At 39.6% G+C, this 18880-nt stretch overlaps 1 pseudogene across 1 annotated transcript; it reads right to left on the reverse strand.

Moving 5' to 3' along the window:
* Positions 1 to 13754: 13754 nt before the first annotated feature.
* Positions 13755 to 15845, reverse strand: LOC116556325 (annotated as a pseudogene). Its single transcript, XR_004270942.1, has one exon. The product of XR_004270942.1 is annotated as a stress-induced-phosphoprotein 1 pseudogene (transcript).
* Between the last annotated feature and the right edge of the window lie 3035 nt (positions 15846 to 18880).

Below are 18880 nucleotides of genomic sequence, written 5' to 3' on the forward strand. Positions count from 1 at the left end.
TCACACCACTGCACTCCAGCTTGGGTGACATAGTGAGACTGTCTCAAAAAATACAAATAATAAATAAAAGAAATGGTGAGGCTTAAATAGGAACATGACAGATTATGGGAGGAGGAAGAACTGAATTTGGGTAATAGAGGAAGAAGTGGCTTTTGGCTTTAATGAAAACTAGGAGTTGAGAGAACTGTGTGTAATCACTGTAGGAGCTCACTGAGGGCAGAGGTCTCATCTCAGTGATCTTTCTCATCTTAGGACTTAGCACATCCCCTTGAGCACATAGTAGGTGCCTAATAAATACCGCTCAATTGAAAGCTTTTTCTAAGGTTATATGCTTGAAAATAGTATTGCCAAATGGTGTTTGCATGTTACTTGTTCATTCTTCCTCCTTTTTCTTTCTTTCTTTTGAGATGGAGTATTGCTCTGTGGCCAGGCTAGAGTGCATTGGTGCGATCTTGGCTCACTCTAACCTCTGCCTCCCAGGTTCAAGCGATTTCCCTGTCTTAGCCTCCCGAGTAGCTGGGACTACAGGTGCATGTCACCATGCCCAGCTAATTTTTTTTTTTGTATTTTAGTAGAGATGGGGTCTTGCCATGTTGGCTAGGATGTTATCGATCTCCTGACCTCGTGATCTGCCCACCTCGGCCCCGCAAAGTGCTGGGATTACAGGTGTAAGCTATGCTCCTGGCCTCTTCCTTCTTTTTCTAAATACATTTTTTTAAAAAGCTTATTTTTAGTTGCAAGGTATATATTTCTCATTGTATCACAAACAGATAAACGTTTTGATTCTTCACACTTCTCTAGTTTTTAAAAAATACATGCCAAGGCACTTTAGCTTCCTGGTTAAACAGGTATTCCAAAATATCTGGAACTTATTGCAGGGACTGGGCTATTGGCAAAGTAAACTTTCCTTTTTGATATATTGTTTAGAGTTGGAGGTTAGGGTGTCAATGGAATGGGCTGATGGGGCAGAAGAAATGAATTTCGTTAATCACCTAAGTTCTTCATCACTGGCCCTTCTGATCGTGGTACTGATTTCAAACTTAAATAACCTCATTACTGTGGATGGAAAGGCTGAGCTGGGTTAAGCACAAGGAGGGAACTTTTATAGATAGGATCACAACAAACATCATTTTCCTGAGTTCTACATGTCCTGACCTGGAGCCTGCTGACCTGGAGCCTGCATGGGCAAATGCATAAGGAGAGCTTTTGGAAAAGTGTCCTTACCTACAATAACTGGATTGGATAGTAGGCATAGTGAAGAGAGTAGCAGTATCATGAGGAAACCTCTGGGGTGGAAGTTGCATTCTAGTTCCAATGCCATGTGACCTTGAGAATGTCACCTAACTGTCCTAGGTATCAGTTTCCTCCTCTCTCAGTGCAGTTGAAATAGATGAATCCTGAGATTCTGTGTAGCTCTAAGCAGCTACTATGTTTCTTGTTGCTCTCCAAATTTAGAAGACATAGTGCATTTGTATTGTTGGATACTTACTGTTGCATTTAGCTTTATTCTAAAATATGGGTTGACTCTAGCAAGTACTCTCAGTCAGAGGTTAGGAAGCATCAGGAAGGGGCCAAAGATGAAGAGAGAGGCTCTCTGTTAAGAAGAACCCTCTCCACAATCAGTATTCTGTGTAGTATGGGGATGGGAAAAAAGATAAATGCTTTCATATGTATTATTTTAGTTATCTACATATAAAAGGATTTAAGCTAATTTAATAAAAAGCAGACATGCATATATTTTTAGTTTTATTTTATTTTTAATGGATAATAGTGGTATTAATGGGGCATAAGGTGATGTTCGGATACATGTATACGTCGTGGAATGATCAAATCAGGCTACTTGGCATATCCATCCAATTATTTATTATTTGTGGTGAGAACATTTAAAATCCTTTTTTTAGCTATTTTGAAATATATAATGCATTATTATTAACTATGTAGTCACCTTGCTGTGCAGGAGACCACAGAACTTATTCCTCCTTTTCTACTGAAACTTTGTAACCATTGACCAACATCTCTCCTTTCCCGGTCCTCTCCCCTCCCCCAGTGTCTGGTAACCACCTGTCTACTCTCTGCTTCTATGAGTTCAACTTTTTAAGATTCCACATATAAGTGAGGTCATATGGTATTTGTCTATGCCTGGCTTATTTCACTTGTGTTATGGCAAATGAGAGAATTTTCTTATTTTTAAAGGCTGAATAGTATTGCACTGTGTATATATACCCAATTTAAAAAAACCATTTGTTTGTTGATAGGTTGTTTCCAACAGAAGTGAATAATGCTGCAATGAACATGAGTGTACAGAAATCGCTTCTATTTCAATTTGGGGTAGGGTATATACCCGGTAGTAGGATTGCTGGATCATATATAATAATTCAATTTTTAGCTTTCTGAGGAATCGCCATACTGTTTTCCAAAATGGCTGTACTAATTAACAATACCACTAACAGTATACACATACAGATTTATATATGTGTGTTCATATATAAATATATATGAGATACATATATATGCCACACATATATCACACACACACACACACACACACACACACACACATATATATATTTACTAGGTGGATTATATTTAGATAGAAAGAATCATTTATTTATTAAAAAATATTATCCTAAGCATCAACTCAGGATATTTCGAGCACTTTGGGAGGAAACTGAAATATTAAAAGGTAAAATAATTTCCCCCAATCACACAACAGAGCCACTACTTATGGGCTTTCCAAAAGAGAGAGAGTGTGTGTGTGCATGTGTGGCATATGTGTGTAAAATCACATATATGCTACTGCAGAAACGAAAGAAACTTTTACAAAAATTTGATTATTATTTGGATTTGATTTCTACCCATTCTTCTTCCCTCCCCACTCTTTCTTGGAAAATATGCTACACAGAGAAATCATGATTCCTAAGACTTTCCTCAACAACTCAATTGCATGACTTATAAACTTGCCAAGGCACTTTTCTATCAAGATTAGAACTGGGCTTTGTGGTTACAGAGCTTCTGGTTCTAGATGCACTACAGAAATGAAAGAAACGAGAGAAGGGCAGAGAGTGTGAGGTTCTCACAACATAACTAAACACTATTTCTATACTTAATTCTTCAGCCTAGAAATCCTTTTTTTTTTTTCCCCTGGGGAAAATAAAAAACAAAAAAGAAGTAATAAACTCTTCTTTCTACCTGTTCCGGTACTTCATTACTCTTTCTTTGTTTTCTTTCTTTCTTCTTTTTTAAAGTCATATTCATACATATACAATTTTAAGCTTTAGAATGAAGTTTCTACTGAAAGACGGAGAGATCAGGAGATGTTTTACAGTATAATTCTATGAAGCAGTAGCCAAGTGCTCTGTTTGTGAATTAGAACATAGAAAGTAATCTTGAAGAGGCAATTGCTTTGAGACGGGTTCTGTGAAAATAAAAAATGTTTGATACGTGTACAGAATATATTATAGTCAAATTGCTTCAGCAATGAGCAAATAAATGAGCATAGGTTTTATTTTGTGAGTGAGACGGATATAGTGGTTAGCAATTTATGCTCTGATTTATCCTACTATGTGATAAACCCACATTCTGAGGGAATGGGCCATGAAAAGAAACTCCTACCATGATTTGAAGTTATTCTTTAGCTCCTTGGAGAGAATGATATGCCTTCCAAGAATCATAAATCAGAACAAATAAATCAGATATGTTTCTCTGATATTTTAAAACTAAAAGACTTAAAAAAGTTCTTCTTCAAGCAAAATAGGAGAACTTAAACTATGCAGTAATGGATCCAGTGTGTAATTAATCCCAAACTGTAGATTATCTAAAAAGCAGTTTACATTTGGTTTAGAAATGTGTTAATTCTTTTTATAATACCAGTAGAGTTTCTTTGCTAATTATCCTATATTTAGATTAATTTTAAAATGGATCTGATTTCCTAGAATAGTAAATGTTGACTGCCTGATTCAGGGAGGCAACTGATCTAGGATTATAGCTTTGCAAATAGATTCTTCTCTGGGTAGCAATTAACCTTGAATCTGTTCATTTCGTTACTTTCATACCTAGAAGTGGTTTGGGCTAACAACAGCATTTTATGATATGATAATTTGAAGAGACATTTTGCAGCTGATTTAAAGTATGAATTCTAAAAATGGCTTTATCCCAAAACAATTAAGAAAAATACCTGTTGGGGAGGAACAAGTGACTAGTCTATAAAAATATTTTTAATCTCTACAAGCATATTTATATCATTTTTTTCAGTCACTGCACATTTTAGGTATTTTCATGTATAATATTGCTATCCAATAACTCTTGACTACTTAGCATTTTGTTTATATTACAAACTTATTTTGCCTTAAGAATACAAATTCAAAAGCACCTAAATTTATGAATTTTCTCCTGGCACTTTCCTTCTGAGAACCATTAATCCAAAGCAGGGAACCTCTGTTCTTAGATATCTATGTTTGCTTCCTGGCTCCATACCCTAGGTCTTAACTGTGTCAACATGGGCAAATTACTCAACTGCTCTGTATTTCAATTTAGACATATTTAATACCTCAAGGGTTTTTTTGACTTGGTACATATGAAATTACTGTAGGTACAAGCATGTTGTGTGATGCAAAGCACTACACAAATGACGTTATTATTATCTTCTGTTGAATGTAGACATGAATATCCTGGAACCTTAGCTCCAGGTAGAGGGCTACAAGTTAATTCTGGAGTTCTTGACTCTCTAAGCCTTGGGACAGGCACAGGCTCTCTTGAGAGGAGAAGGAGGGGAGGGAAGGACCAGAAGAAGGGGAAGAAGTGATCCTTCCATCTTTCACAAGCCATACCAAAAGACCTTACAAACCAGAGTATGCAGATATTAGTGAAACAACATGAATTCACATCCCTGTAAATTCAGCAAACTGACACAAAAACAGAAAATCAAACACTGCATGTTCTCACTCATAGGTGGCTGTTGAACAATGAGAACACATGGACACAGGGAGGGGAGCATCACACACTGGGGTCTGTCGGGGAGAAATGGAGGAGGGACAGTGAGCGGTGGGGAGTTGGGGAGAGATAGCATGGGGAGAAATGCCAGATATAGGTGATAGGGAGGAAGGCAGCAAATCACAATGCCATGTGTGTACCTATGCAACAATCTTGCATGTTCTTCACATGTACCCCCAAATCTAAAATGTATTAAAAAAAGAAAGAATTATAAATTGTTCTATTATATGAAAAAAAAAAAACTTGCCAGGACATTTCTTTTCTATGTGAACTTTCTTTCCTATTATTAAGGCACTGTAGGCTGACTCTACAGCTCCAGTGATAAAGCGCGGCAATGTTAAATTACTGAATGGCACCATAACTCAAAGAACAGAACAGGAGGAGGAGACTGATGAGAAAAGAAAATACTTGTGTTTGCACATGGAAATGCTTTAGTAATAAGCAAAAAGTGGAAAGAAATAAAGCACACAGGAACGTTTATTGGGGTTTTTAGCAAATTAAATTTGCAGACATGCGCTTAAGCATGTGACATTGCTTAAGGGCTTGCCTCATCAGATTAGGTGATCAGACAGAGCCTTTTGTTTGCACACGGTGTGTAGCAGGGAAGGGAGAGAAATACACATTCATTTTCTGAGCATCATATGATTGCTGCATTAAACAGTACCAATATATTTTCTTTTAAGTCTTCTGGTTAGAAAGAAATGTTAGGCATCATCTACATTGGATCCAAGGACAAGTTGAGAAAATAATGCTCTGTAGAAAGAAGACATCGAATGAAGACATATGCAGTGTATCACAGACTATGTTGCTATAGGCACACTGTTGCTCTGTAGGAGGGTATTAAGAAGAGTCGAGATAAAATTACAGCTGATACAGCATTTTTATGTTATCTTGACAAGAGGAACAGCAGGATTTAACTTAACCAAATATTAACACTCTTCCCAAATGCTAATGAAATACAAGTACAGAAACTGGAGGATTCTGAATTTAAGTATTTTATTGGCAGACACTTTACATGCATATCTTGTTTTGTGCTAGAACGCAAAAATAGACACAGAATTTTCCTCCATATATTCACATTCCACAAATGGTCATAGTCAATTTGCTGCCCTTTAAGTCTCCAGCTTTATGTTGGGAAAGAAAAGGAGAAAGAGAGAGAAGAAAAGAAAAGGGAGGGAGGGAAGGAGAGAGAAAGGGAAGGAAGGAAGGAAGAGGGGAAGAAAGAGAGGGAGGGAGAGAGGGAAGGAGGAAGGGAGGAAAAAAAGCAAGAAAACAAGCAAGACAGAAGAAAATCCTGTGCAAACAAGCATTGGTTTACCAAATCTTTAAGTAATATTTGAAGGACTGATCTAAGATTAGGAGGAAGAAAAAGATTATGTCTTCAAACACATTGTTAAGAAATACCCTATGGTGGAGAAGTAACACAAAGAAGCACTTTCAATCCTTTTCTGCAGTAAACTGCATAATTGTAACTATTGTGGCTGCCTTTTCCTAAGGAAAGAAATCTAATATGGATGAATATAGTATTAATAGCTTAATGGCCTAAGAAAGCATATGAGAGAGGGGGTCAGCATAAGTTTCAAAAATACACTTTTTCTAAACTGCAGATGAGTTGAGGAAAGTAATACATAGCAAGATAGGCGGGTTTGATCAAATTGTCTTATGGAGTAGTTTTCACATAGTCTGATACGTTTTGCATGCCTCTGATAGTTCAGTGCTTTTAAAGTCTATTTGCTTCTCTGCAAAATAAAGATATTATACTTTGACTTTAGAGAAATAGTTTTATGTATCTATGCATTGCAACTATGGTCTGGTATATTAAAAATGTCCTATTTATTTTACAAATCTCTCAACTGGTAGATTATATTATTATGTTTCAGCCCACTTAATTACTTTCAAGAAAAAAATATCATAAAGATTGATCATCTCACAGAACATTCCTGATATTGGACATCAAATCTGGAAGTGGAAAAAATGAAGAGAAGAAATCTCTAGTGCTGTATTATCCCTCCTGTTGGAATTTAGTGAGCTCATCTATAGGCCTTGTGTAAGAAAATCTATGCACAAAGATGGCTGAGGAGCAGCTGCTACTGACTCAATTTAGATGTTTTCCGTGGAATATATTAAAGTAACTACATTTCCTTCGGGTGTACACCATCACCTCAAACGCAGCAGGTCTAAGTGGAATACCTTCTCTTTTCTGTTATGCTCTTTGCCCTTCTTTTCTCTCAGTTGTACAGCCATTTTATCAATAACCAAAGGTCTAAATTTGACTCCTACCTCTCAATTTCAACATTGAATCAGAATGGAATACTGCTGCTTCTTCTTTTGAAATGCCTCTCAAATATACATCTCCTTTCCTACCACATACACGCTTTCCCAGCCAGGCCTATAACATCTCTTGCTTTGTTTCTTAACAATTTGTAGCTGGTCTTCATACCTCCATTCTTTTCACATTTCAGCCATGCTACAAACTACATAAAATAACATTACAGTTGCAGGTTCAGGTTCCCAGGAAATAGACTCAGATGCTGAGATATATGTGCAGGAGGTTTATCAAGTGAGTGTTCAGGCACAAATCTGAGGGAGCAAAGGCAGCAGGATAGGACAGAAAGGCAGAAGTGGGTTGCAGCAACAGATGCTTCAGGTAATCCCACAGGGAAATCTGAAGGGCTGGGACTTCAGAGATATCCGCAATTGAGGCAAAGGGGTTGAGCTCTTGTAACCCCACATAGGTCAGTTATTAGATGTGGGCTTTCCTGCAAGGGAGCATAACTTTGGGCAAAGTAGTACCCTTCCACAGAGGGCAAGGTCTGGAGGGAGATGCAGCTGTGAGTAATTAGCAGCAAATACTCCTGGCTACTGGTATCATGTGTGTCTTGGTCCTGAAAAAGAGCCTGGATGTTATACCAAAGAATTCACTAGAATTTACCTCTTGGAATATACAGATCCTCTTGTTTCACATAAGACGTCTGGGATAATCTCCAGGACTGCAGTAGGTCTCTTTTCCTGGAAAATTATAAGAGAAAGATTAGTAGGATGCTGTATAACCCCTGCATCTATAGCTGTTGTGGAAGTCACACCTCATATCTCTCTACTGCCCAATCTATATTCCTTTCATTCTCATCGCAGCCTCTCAGAAGGTCTCTGTGGCTTAATTGATGGGTTCAATCAGTCACTCACACCTGAGGGGTCTGTACCCTTGGTCACCACACCATCCTTAGGCTGTGGATGCAGGACTTGTCCATTTATCTTCAAAATTGTGTGGAGGGGCAGCACCCCAGGAGGCCACCTGTAGCCCTAAATAGAGCTTATCTTGGCCTGGAGAATGGCACTTCATCCCTGTAGTGTATCATCTCTGTATATACTCAGGTAGTGACACTGGCTGAGGCCCTGTGGGTGGGAAAGTTAAACTCTATCTGGAATATGTGTTAATTCCAGTCAAGAAGAATTGCTGTTCTTTCCAGCATTGGGCAAATCCACTGAAATATACTTGCGAAGTAGCTTGCTAAGTAGCTGTTTGCTAAGTGCTGCATTAGGACTCAGCATTGGTCTTTGTTGCTGGCACGTGGGACCTTTGGCTGTGGCAGCAGCTGAATCAGCAATTGGGCCCACGAGTTAGCTTCTCTTTTTGTAAACCAGTTGTGCCTGAACGTGTTTGTCCAGTGGCCAGAGGTGGCTGACATCAAACGCCAGGTCATTCTGCCTACTTAGTTGTTAAATGCCTCTTCTGTGGATGGCTGCCCTCTTGTGGACCTTAACCTGGGATACAAAGATCTTCACTCATCATATTCTCTCCCATACATCTACCCACATGCTTCTTCCTCAGACTTGTACACAATCATCCAATATACTTCCTGCAGACCTCTAATCAACTAGCCAAGTCAATTGTCACTGCCTTTGAGTTTATTACCTGGGTCCGCTTCTCTTTTCATACAAAGTGACTGGTACACTGTTCAAAGATTCTCCTGCACCAGCTTACTTATCCCCTTGAATTGGCCCTACATGGGTTCAATTCAAAATGTCCTATTTATATCTTAAGATAGATGGATGCTGGAAGAGTACAACCTTGAGACATGATGGGTCTGACAGAATGAAAAACTGTTCTACCCTCATAGTCATTTGACATTTCACTATCAGATACTCCCAAGGGCTCATCAGCACATTTGGAGCTGTTTATTGAACTGTATATAATTTTGTGTTTTAGATGCTATAGCTTCATGCAAGAACCCTCAGATGTCCTTGTGATTTTCCAGTTGGTGCTTGCCAGAAACTCCACATAGTGTCTTTTCCCACCAGAGATACCATAGGGTCTGCTGGGTCATATGGCCCAACTGGAAAGGCTGTTTACACACAGTTTGGACATTTTACAGAACATATCCTTCATCTGGGCCACATTCAAAGCTGGTATCCTTACAGGTTACTAAGTAAATGGTCAGAGTACCATTCCCAAGTGGGGAATAGGCTGCCTCCAGGATTCAAAGAATTAGGTTTTGTGGTTCTTTTTTCATAATAGAAAAGCCAAGATGAAATAATTTGTCTTTTACTTTGACAGTCTTGTCCTAAGCTCCTCAATGGTCTCTTAAACATTTCACCGATCTGGTACATCTTTGAATCTTCATGGGTTTTATCTCCCATCCTATACAATGCATGTTTCTTACCAAGGCTTCAAATGTACATCCACTTCTTGGTCATCTTGTTCAGTTAATATGACCATTTGACTACTGTGATATTCTGCAGAATGTCCAGATGGTCCAGGTCCATTTGGACTGTATTAAGACAGAGAACAAGAGAGTTAACATGCCCTGGGGTAAGACTGTAACTTTATACTGGTGTCTTTCCAACATGATTGTGAACTGATTCTTGTCTTCCTTTCAAATAGGGTTAAAAAATGTGTTAATCAGGACAGTAGCCTTATATCATACTAAGACCATGATAATTAGTTTTAGCCACATCTAGCAGAGCAGCTGAATTTGGACCTACTACTTTGTTGATTTTGCATTAGTCTACTTTCATCTTGCAGGACCCATCTAGTTTTTGTAGGACCCAGGCTGGTAAATTAAATGAGGATATGATGTGGGTCACTATCTCTATATCCTCTACGTCTTTAAGCATGACAATCTTCTCTTTCGTTCGTCCTAGGATGCAATTTTATTTTTGGTTTACTATCTTTCTTGGATTATAAGGGAGGAGTTTCAGAGATTTCCACTTAGCCTTCTTAGTATGATCTTTCTTGCTCCACAAACCAAGGAAGTAATATGGAGGAAATAACCAGGTGAATCTGAAGAGCCAATGGATCCACTGTGAGCCAAACCTGAGCCAAAATTCTGTTAGTTGGCCTCCATAAACACCACTCTAAAAAATAAATTAAGGATGATTAATTAGGCCTTTAGCCTTCTGATTATTCATTCATGAATTCTCTTGATGTTAAATATTTAATAATATTCTTGTTGACTGACAATCTTGCCCCCGAAAGTGCCATGTTCTATTAGTCTAGTGATTCTCAACTAATGATTTCTAGACTAGCAACATTAGTATCAACAGAGAACTTATTTTTTATCCAATATAGCAGGTCCCACCTCAGAACTACTATCAGCAATGAGGCAGGTGGAGTCTAGCAAGTTGTGTTTTAAAAAACCCTCCAGGTAATTCTGCTGCGTGCTCAAGTTTGAGAACAATGGTATTAACTACTGCTTTAGCTCTCTTCAGGTCAGACCTTCCTGGATGCTACCCACACTTTGCTGCTTATTACCATGATTGCAGTTACTTTGCTTCAGATGTTTAAGTGCAGTCACCTGGCTCTAGTATCTCATGATCCTCATTGCTATCAGGGAGCTAGGTTCTGTAATAGCATCTCTTGTAGTCAGCTCAGGACTGCAGGGGCTGCCACCAATAAGCTCTGTAGTGATATTGCCGCCCTTCTCATCCACTCAGTTCATTGGTTATTGCTTTGGTAAATGGAGCATTCTTCAGATCGTCCTATGGAACAGAGCCATATAGTAGGTAATAGGATTTGGCTCTGTGTCCCCATCCAAATCTTATCTTGTTGCTCCCATAATTCCCACGTGTTGTGGGAGGGACCCAGTGGGAAGTGGTTGAATCATGGGGGCGGGTCTTTCCCGTGCTGTTCTCGTGATAGTAAATGGGTCTCGCAAGATCTGATGGTTATAAAAACAGGAGTTTCTCTGCACAAGCTCTTTCACTTGCTGCTGCCGTGTAAGAAATGCCTTTCACCTTCTGTCATAATTGTGAGGCCTTCCCCAGTCACGTGGAACTGTGAGTCCAATAAACTTCTTTCTTTTGTAAATTGCCCATTCTCATGTATGTCTGTGTCAGCAGCATAGTAACAGACTAATATACTAGGTTTTCTGATCTTTTATGTGATATATATACCTTAGTCTGCCCATTTCTCTGAGCCTTTTGATTCCTTCTTCTGTTTACCACAGCAGTTGTGGCGTTTTACTTCATTTGCTATGAGCCATTGCTTTCTCCAAGCTTCCAAGTACTACCCCATAAGTGTGCTGGCATTATCTTCGAATCTTCCCCAATTAGGGCCCTGATCTTGGTATATCAGACTTGCTAAGGTTGAAGGTGAAGAATCTAACATCCTCTCAATCTCTGCTACTCAGATTCTTCAGTTTGTTTCTGCTCTCTAGGCACAGGAGAGGAGGAGAGGAGATGCCACAAGGAGATCTTCTGGTTTTTGTGATTAGCCTTTAATTGATGATTAATCACTATAAGTGTCTGCCATCCAATTCCATACAGTGTTTATAATTACTTCTTCCCCTGTACTTTCCAATGCTGGACAAGTTGCACCCACCTGTGCAGTCCCTTCCATTAGTGTTTTACCCCAATTCACCACTGAAAGTTTAAATAGTTGCACCACTGCTGCATGCCTGGGGCCATCCATACCCCACCCACCACAAGTGAAAAAATGCTTTAGTTTCTTTGATTAAATACCTAGGAGTGAAATTGTTGAAATGTATTGTAAGTATGTATCTAGCTTTATAAGAAAACAAACCTATTTAAGTTGGTTGTCAATATCTACATTCAGCGATGAGTAGTCTCATTGCTCTGTATCCTTGCCAACATTTGTTATTTTAAAAACAACTATTTTAGAGGATGTGTAGTAGTAACATGCTGAGTTTAATTTGAAATTTTTGATGATGAATGATGTTTACTATCTTTCCATGTGTTGATAGTCATTTGTATTTGTTAGGATTCTCCAGAAAAAATAGAACCAATAGGAAACAGAATATTTATTTATTATAAAGAATTGACTCATGCAATTATGGAGGCTGACAAGTCCCAAGATCTGTAGGACTGTCAGGCTGGGGACCCAAGAGAGTCAATGGTGTAGTTCCAGTCTGAAAATCAACAGGCTCAAGACCCTGGCTCAACAGGAAGAGCCAATGTTTCAGTTAGAGTTCAAAGGCAGGAAATAGCCAATGTCTCAGTTCAATGTGAATTGGGCAGGAGGAATTACTTGGACAGGACCAACTCTTTTGTTCTATTTAGACCTTCAATTGATTGGCTGTGGTCTCTCACATTAGGGAGGGGAATAGCCTTTACTGGCCCTACCAATTTTAATGGTTATCTAAAATGCCCTCATAGAAATATCCAGAATAACATTTGATCAATTATCTGGGCACTCTGTGGCTCAGTCAACACATAAAATTAGCCACCATACCATTTATATATCTTTTATTTCTGGAACAAATCCTATTTTATCATGATTTATTATGTATTACTGGATTTGATTATCATTGAAATTCAATGTTTCTTTCAATTATGATTATAGACAACAAAACAGTAACATTGGCAATACTCATGATATATTCAACAATATAAGTGAGAGATATTTTCATATCATTACCATTATCTCGAATATTGTGTATACTCACCACATTGATATTATTGATGCTCATTATTAAGGCCTATGCTTTATCACATTACTTAATGAATTTAGCAAATTATCTTTTATTATATAAATTTTTAATTTAATAACTATATTTTACTGTACTTTGTTGTTTCTTTTGTAATACTCTTTCATGTAGAAACATGCTGTGACTGGGCTCCTAGGCTTAACCAGACTGCCAAGGGGGTTTATGACACCAAAGTTTAGGAATCCCAGGACCAGAGCTAAAAAATTCAGAATCCTTATCTTAAAACATATGAGACTAAATAGAATCACCTAGAGAGCATAGATAGAGAGGAATAGAGAGTGCAGGACAAAGCCCCACATTTCTCTGACATTTGGAATCTGATAGAAGAAGAGGATCTTGGCAAGGAGAGTGCGAAGTGGAGTGGGAGGAAAACCAAGTGATAGTGGTACAAAAGAAGCTTAAGAAAAGAGATTCTGTAATCACAGCAAATACTGCTTCTGGGTGTTCACAAAAGCTGAATATGGAGAATTGGGGTGCTGGCAAAGTTAGGTCACTGATGCACATTGGAATCAAAAACCATCAGTACACATTAGAAAGTGAGTGAGAGGGAGGTAAGTCGAGACAGGAGTTTTGTTCAGAAGGGGATCTGAGAAACAGACGGGACCTCACCATGTGGAGTCAAGGAAGCCAAGTTTGTTTTATAAGATAGAGGATGGTAAGGGATGTTTGTATGTCAATGAGAATGATCCACTTGAAAGGTAGACATTTATGTAGGAGAGAAAAGGATGCAGGTGCAAGGAAGTTGGTGGAAAGATTATTAAGCAGTGAGGTGGTTCTTTTTCTATTGGATTTACATTTTTCATGAAGTATGAGGTGGTCTTTTTTTTTTTTTTTAATCACGCCCAACTGGTTTGTTTTATTGGAGAAGAGGACGTGGAATAAACAACATGAGACAGCTGGGACCTGAGGCTGGAAAGAAGTCCCTTCCTTCCCCATACATGCCCACTGCCCCAAATAAAAAATAACCAACTATGGGAGAGCAGCCCAGACAGTGACTAGGGGCAGGGGAAGGAGACACGGAACTCGAGGGCAGCAGTGAAGAGACCATGCGTGTGCTGGGAAGGCGCAGAGGCAGCGGCGGCACGAACAGTGCCAGTACAAGTCTCTGTGTCTTCCCGGGGTTATGTATAAATATAGAGATGAGGCCTTCTTTCCCCCTGCTCTCCCTTCCGCTCCGTGCTGCTCGCAGCGGTCCCAGCTCCTCTTTCCACATGAGGGCGAAGGGAAGTGGGGATGAACAAGTCATCACCGAATTGCAATCAGATCCACATCCATCAGCTTCTGGATCTTCTGTGCTATTACAGGATTCTTTAAGTGTTCGCTGAGTGCCTGGGGGTCCTTCTGCATCTGTTCCAGGATAAGGCGCATGGCTGGGTCACTCATGATCTGCTGCACCTCGGGGTCGGCCATGGCTCGTCGCTTCACATCTTCGGGGCTACCATGCCGGTTGTACTGCGCCATCATACAGCGCTGGTAGCCGTCTGCCGCTCTGCTGCCTCCTTACAGCAGGAGTCCAGGTGGAGCGCCTTCTGGTACACATCCATGGCTTTGGTGTAGTCCTTCATCGCTTCCAGGGCAGCGGCTTTCTGGGTATAACCCTTGATGAAGGTCGGCTCCATCTGGATACATTCCTCACAGTCCTTGAGTGCCAGCTGGAACTCCAGAAGTTTGGTATAGCAGGCAGCTCAATTACTGTATAATTTGGCATCTTTTGGGTTCCATTTGATGGCTTCTGTATAATGCTTCATGGCCTGGGGATAGTCCCCTTTCTGGAAACACTCGTTGCCTTTGTTCTTCTCCTCCAAAGCCAGGTCAGGGTTTATGTAGGCCAGCCGCTCTTGCTCCTTCAGGATTTTCTCTGCCTGCTGACATTTCTTGAGCACATCTGGGGTTCAGTGCTCTGCCAGAGACTTGTTATAGAAATGAATGGCATCCTTGCACTTTTCTTCTTTGAAGTAGGAGTTGCCAATTCGAGCATAAGCTTTGGCAATCTGTCAACAGTCTTCTCGGCTTTCTCTCCCCACTTCAATGGCCCTCTCACAAAGCTCCCCACTCGTAGTCGCCCTTTTCAAAGTATACCGCTGCTTGACTGGTAATGTAAGCCATGTTGGTGGGGTCCAGCTCCTTGGCTTTGTCATAATGCTTCAAGGCTGTGTCAAAGTCTTTCTTCTTGTAGGCATCATTCCCCAGCTCTTTTTCTTTCAGTGCCTGCTTCTTATTCTCTGGAAGATCTTCTTCCATTGGCTCTGGCTTGGTCTCCTTTTTGGGAGGGGGTGGGGGTGGAGGCGTTGCAACCTCTTCCTCCTCATCCATACTGCCCAGATCGACCCCAAGGAGGATACTGAGAGTGGTCATGATCCGGGGATCTTGTAGTTTTATGCCCAGATCGGAAGGCTTGTATCGAATCTTCTCTACCAGCTCCCGGTAGGTGGGATCACTGAGCAGTGTCCTTGTCCTGGGATCACTCTCCGACTTCTGATACAGATTGGGCATGTTGAAAGAGTTCATGAATTTTCTCTGCCAACCTGGCCTCCATATTCTGTAAATCCTCTTTCAGCTGAGGGTTATTTGCCTCGTGTTTTAAGCCCTCCTCATACGTTCGCTTGGCTTCTTCAAACCAGGTTAGGAACTCAAGAGCTGCTGCTTTTCGTGAATAGCCCTTGCCCCAGTCAGGCTTTAGGTTGATGGTCTTGCAGCGGTCCTCCTAAGCCTTCTAGTAGTCTCCTTTCTTGGTATAGACAGCAGAACGATTGCTGTAGAGCAAGTGGTTGTGGGGATCCAGCTTAATGGCTTCAGAGTAGCACTGTAAGGCAGCATCAATGTTGCCTGCACTCAGGGCCTTGTTGCCCTTCTCTTTCAGCTCATTGACCTGCTCCATAGCACAGCGCAGCCCGGAACCCCGTTGAATCGAATCCAAGGTGAAGTCTTTTTTTTTTTTTCCATTTATTTATTTTATTGCATTTTAGGTTTTGGGGTACATGTGAAGAACGTGCAAGATTGTTGCATAGGTACACTCGTGGGAGTGTGATTTGCTGCCTTCCTCCCCATCACCTACATCTGGCATCTCTCCCCTTGCTATCTCTCCCCAGCTCCCCACCCCCTACCCTCCCTCCCCTATTTCCCCCCAACTGACCCCAGTGTGTAGTGCTCCCCTCCCTGTGTCCATGTGTTCTCATTGTTCACCCGCCTATGAGTGAGAACATGAGATGTTTGATCTTCTGCTCTTGTGTCAGTTTGCTGAGAATGATGGTTTCCAGGTTCATCCATGTCCCTACAAAGGACACAAAATAAATCGTTCTACTATAAAGAGACATGCACACGAATGTTCATTGCAGCACTGTTTACAATAGCAAAGACCTGGAACCAACCCAAATGCCCATTGATGATAGACTGGACAGGGAAAATGTGGCACATACACCATGGAATATTATGCAGCCATAAAAATGATGAGTTTGTGTCCAAGATGAAGTCTTTAGCTGGAGGAAGGAGGAGGAGTAGTTAGAAATCTTAGGAGAGAAAAGAATGTGTGAAATAGTTGTCTGGAAGAGTAAAGAAGAATTGAAATTTTTAAGGAGGCACAATAGGATTGTTTTTAGGATAAATAGTCTGCTTAATTATAAAGTCTTCAGACACTTGCTAAATAACTCTTATTAGATTTTGGGACTGTCTTCAACCACTGTGTCAAGACAAATGTTATAATTTAGATTTTTATAGACAAAATTCAGTCTTAGAACCCTTTCTAGTTCTCCTTGCCATACAGGTTGTGTGGCTGTTTTGGGGAAAGCACAGGGAATGGAACTGCATCACCACTGATAATAAATAGCCCTCTTCTAAGCCAACCAAGTCTGATTCTACAAGAGCTTTGTCATATATATTATTTTAAAACATTAGAAATGTTCAGGTGCTTAACATGTTTAGCTTTGCAAGCTTCCTCTAAACCACATTTCATCCCACTGTACTCCATATTCTGGTTAACCTTTTAGCAGAAGTTTCCATCGTCTGGGTATTTGACATCAGCCAATTTCAGGGTTTGGACTGTCACTTCCCAAATAGAGACTAAAATGTCATGAACACTGGTTTTTGACATCTTGAAGTTAACCAGAAGACAAGAGAATTCTCAAGCCAATTTTTAAGAAGATAATGTATATTGCTTGTTTGGAGTGATTGAAAAGGAAATACTGGAAAAGCAAAAGTGGCTTAATGAAGTTTTGAGAAAAGATGTCTGTCTGTTTGTAGTAGCAGTTTTTTCATTACTTGGCTTTGATTGTTTCTGTTTTATTTTTGGAAAACAAAATCAACTTAACAGTGCGGCGTCTTGTTATCTTAGGGCCCCATATACTTCCATTCCTAGTGCCTCCTTCTGAAAGACAATCTCTTGGTGACAAGGGGCTTCAATTTAACTTAATGAGTAAGTTCTCAAAAATCTGTCACTGGTCTGAAATCTAGGCTTACCATTAGTGGAAGTTTATGATATGAGTTTGGGGACACTTTTCTGTTTCCTAAATTCTAAAACGTGCCTGTATATATGATCAGATACTGTATGTAGGGAACACAGTTTTTCTGTTACACAATTAGAATAAGAGTTGAAATGAACCTTAATGTTCATTGATTTCTGGGTTTGGTTTTACTAATAACTAAATCTTTTAAAATGTTGGAATGCCAGAGGGTGGAGAAACAGAGAAAGTTGCTAATTTTTAATTTTGCTAGTTAAGAACATTAAACCAAACTGAACAAAGAACCCCACTCTCTAAATATTCATAGTTCTCTTTTCACTTTTTAAAAAAGGACAATTTTAACACAGAAGGACATAATAACATAGTCTTAGAATAGTTTCCCAAGAAAGAATGCTTGAAAAACTTACCCCCTACCCTGCATACAACACTCTCACACACTTGGGAACCATGGATCTAATCCAACCATGCAGCTAATGTTCTACAAGATTCCATCCCAATGGTCAGAGTTTATTTGTAAAAGCTTTTAAAAACAGAGAACACGCTATTTTTATAAATACTCCTAAAGATTATATTAGGTCTTTTAGTGGACATATAACATTGTTCTTCATGATTATGTGACAAGCACTCCTAAATTCTTTGGCTTTAAAGATTCAGGATAGTTCCTGCCTTCAAAGAGTTCACAATCTAGTGACAGAAAGACGTATGTAATTAAAATGCATGTGGTAAGAACAAGTACAGAATTCAACATACTTAGAGTGCACTAGGGATTGGGGTGAGGATGTCTGGATCAGTAGGGCTTTCTAGAAGTAACTCTAGCCAGGCTGAGTATGGGCAGGTGGAAGAAGCACAGACGTAAAAATAGCATGTGCAAATCATCATCAACACTATTTACGGTGCTTACTATGGGCCAGGCACTTTACATGCACAATCTCAACTGATCCTTAAAACAATCCCAAGAAGTAGGTTTAATGCCTATAAATTACTGGAGCTCAGAGAGCTTTAGTAACTACCCTTAAAAACCCCTCAGCTAGGAAGGGGGAAGAATCTGGGTTGCCGACAAGTCAGTCTGACTTGCGTAAAGCCCTTGCATTTAGTAGCGACTCTATATTGTTAAAGCACAGTGTGTTAAGGTTTTAAATACGATATGAAAATCCCTAAGTCTTTTAAGTTAAATTCACCTTTCTGTGCTGGGCAGTTGGTCATCAGTATTAAAAACAACGCATTAATTGTCATTAAAAGCATTTTGCTACTAAGGTCTATGTAACTGTTATGGAAGCAGTCCAGTATTTTCATTTTCACTCTTCCTATAAAGTGCAAGTGAAATTTCAAAATGACATAGCTTCCTTATTTTCAATGTTTGATGTAGATTTTTTTCCTTTTCATTTTTTTTATTGTGGCAAAATACACACAACATAAATTTTACCATCATAGCCATTTTTAAGTGCACAATTTAGTGGTATTAAGTACATTCATAATATGCCACCATCACCA

This window comes from Sapajus apella, unplaced genomic scaffold (genome assembly GCF_009761245.1).
Source record: "Sapajus apella isolate SASKATOON/1434 unplaced genomic scaffold, GSC_monkey_1.0 scaffold16, whole genome shotgun sequence".
NCBI lineage: Eukaryota > Metazoa > Chordata > Mammalia > Primates > Cebidae > Sapajus > Sapajus apella.